The 3,153-nt window shown below is 25.4% G+C and overlaps 1 protein-coding gene and 1 non-coding gene across 2 annotated transcripts in view; both read right to left on the bottom strand.

Annotated features, from left to right (window-relative positions):
• Positions 1 to 3,153, bottom strand: part of LOC105622877 (MD-2-related lipid-recognition protein-like) — a 10,237-nt gene that overhangs the window by 5,076 nt on the left and 2,008 nt on the right. The gene's annotated exons all lie outside the window — the stretch shown is intronic.
• On the bottom strand, positions 960 to 1,041 carry Trnas-cga. The gene has a single exon. It is a non-coding gene; the product is annotated as a tRNA-Ser (tRNA).

The following is a 3,153-nucleotide window of genomic DNA, read 5'->3' as shown; positions in this document are numbered from 1 at the left end:
TATATATATATATATATATATATATATATATATATAATATGTAATAATATTTATTTTAACTCTGTTCATAGATTATTAGATTTATTGCAAAAAATTATTTTATAATTTTTGGGCAAAAAATAAAAAATGATTCCCAATTGATTTTAAATGATTAAATTGATGATATTATAATGAGCAATATTGAAAAGAGAGTTAATAACAATATAAAAGCGTTGTTTTAATTGAAATGAAAGAATACAAAATATTAAGACTAAGAATATTATACGTTCTTATCATAATTTTAATTATATAACACAGAAATTATAGAAATTATAGGAATTATAAAAAATATTACTCTAAAAATTATTCTAGAAATTAGAACAATGCATAAGAAATTTTTTATAAGTTTGTCCAAGAGAAAATGAAAAAAATTATTTCTAATTAATGTTAAGTAAACGTATAGTAAGCAATATTAAGAAAGAAGTAGTATATGGGTTATAATCTGATATACACACAATATTTCTAAAAACCTATATATGTAATATGAATCGCAAATTTTTACTAGGTAGTCTATATCAAAATGATAATAATCATGATAACGTTTGTTTTAAATGTGATAAAAAAACTGTGATTTATGAATATCTTATGTATTCTTACATCAGTCTAATAAAAAATTTTTCACCTAAGGACACTGTTAGAAAAAGCAGCCAATTTTATGTACATATAACGATTAGAATTATATGTAAAAAATTTTTTATATTTTTTGGAATAAGAATAAAAAATAATTTTCGGTTGATGTTAAATATATATAATGCGAGATTATAAAAAGCTGTATAGTTACGCGATGCGGCGACGATCTGGAGTGTCAAGCGATAAAAATTTATAATGTTTAAAAAATACGTATTTTTAATAATGTTTTTAATATTTAGATTAAGTTGCATGTAAAGAAATGAAAACAATATTCAATAAAAAAAAAAGATCGCTGCGGACAGGATTCGAACCTGTGCGGGCAAAGCCCATTGGATTTCGAGTCCAACTCCTTAACCACTCGGACACCGCAGCTGATGCTTACACAACTACGTACAATCATAGATAACCAGTTCAGGTCGTGTGGACACCAATATTAAATTAATTTAAAAGAGATATTGAGATAATATTACATACAAAAACTATATTTAGCTTAATAATAACATAAAGCAAATCTTACAATAATTGTTTTAAATAAATTAATTTTATAAAAAAATATAAAATATATTTAAATATAAAATTCGGAAATACACATAATATAATTATTATTTCTACAATAAAATTTTTACTGTAAAAAAATACAAATATAAATAATATATTATATAATAATAAAACAAACATTATTTTATAAAAAATGAAAATTAAAAAATTAACATTAATTAAATATATATAATAATTACCTCATATTTTTCCTTTATTTTTTTGTTAATTTGTTTACTTATTTAATAATTTCAAAAATTCATAATATACCACAGAGAATCTGCCAAGATGGCGTCATCTATTGGCCAGCCATTAATAAATGACAACATTTCTTCTCGTCAAACTCTATCGGTAAAGTAATAGAAATAATATAATATGTACATTATCGTAATATTTATTCAATAATACAAATTGATGTTATTCAATAATTTTTTTGAATAAATTTATTTTTAAACTTTATTTGTTATTATAAAATGTACTTATTTTATTATTATAAACATAGTTTAGAGAGAATAATTAATATATAATTTTTTAAAAAATTATATTTTAAATAAAAAATATTAAAAGAAATTTATGTACCTCTAATTATTTTTGTCACTTCTATTAGGTTGTCTGGTAAGTTCGAGCCGATGTTGAAGGAAAATTGAAACGCAGAAAATTTTAATTTAATAAATGTATACTAAAATTTAAATTTTAGTCGGCACGAACTTTCCAGATATCCTAATATCTTACATTTGTGAACGTTATATTTTGCTTCTTGTTTTTACTATAAAATTTTAAATAATAAAATTTTTATTTTATGTTATTATTTCACTTTTAAGTTTATTCTTTTGAGTATCTTAAATTTCAGACCAATAAATATTTTTTTTAATGAACAGAAAATATTTTATCTGTTTAACGTAATCTTTATTATTTTCGCTACGCGAATAATAATTTGCGAATAGTATTACTATCTATGAGATTATGAGCTATTTATGCGATAAGTGCGGGATTTATCAATGAGGCAAGTCGGTGAATAATATGTTCGTAAAAAATGTTTCAAGAATTCGATAAGATCGAATGAATTCCACATCATTCACACGAGACAATGCAATTAATAATTAATGAAAATGCAAATGCAAAAAATTCCACACATTTTATACTAAAAAAATCATAATTGAAGATGTGGTATGCTAATTTTTCACATAAAAATTGCACATAAAAATTTTACATAAAAAATAAAGAACATTTTTTTTTATTTTATAAGGAACTGTAGAATAATAAAAAGTGGTATTGTTGGAACTGTCAGTATTCTTTTTTATGTTAATAGAATGTTCACAAATCCATACATCTTGACGCGTGCAAAGAATCCGATTATCTAACATCCATCTCATTAAAAAACGCATACGGCGCTATGTCCAAATACAGAAAGAGATTTATTCCTACGACCAAAAAAATATGACGATCTTCGCACTTCGTTTGCGTCTTGCGGCGTAGTATAATCACCGCAGGAAGCAGAAACGACTCGTGAGATTATACAGAAGATGTAGGCGAATTGATCGGAGGATTCACTTGAGAGATAATAATAAAGCCATGGTTCTCGAGAATGCGAAATCGCTGGATGATTTGAATGAGAATGTTGTGCAAAAGCGGCCGGCCACGCGCGACGCCTCTCGCATCAGCACTTTTACTTCGCATGAGAAGGAAAGCATCTAAAGGAAGTGGCGAATGTTAGGTGAGCGAATGTGTAACCTACATTCGATATGACTTTCGTTCATTGTGATATACTTGATCTGTTTTCGCCCCCCCTCGTCATTTTTACTCATATCTTTTAAATTAAAATATATCTTCCTGTGTATATTTTGATATGGAAGATAACGGCATGTGTTGCTTTCCTTCATATTTTCAAGATAAATACTCTCTGTGTGTGTGTGTGTGTGTGTGTGTGTGTGTGTGTGTGTGTAGTGT

This window comes from Atta cephalotes (assembly GCF_000143395.1).
Source record: "Atta cephalotes unplaced genomic scaffold scaffold00049, whole genome shotgun sequence".
NCBI lineage: Eukaryota > Metazoa > Arthropoda > Insecta > Hymenoptera > Formicidae > Atta > Atta cephalotes.
Note: the sequence above shows the minus strand (reverse complement) of the source record. Positions and strands in the feature narration are given on the sequence as shown.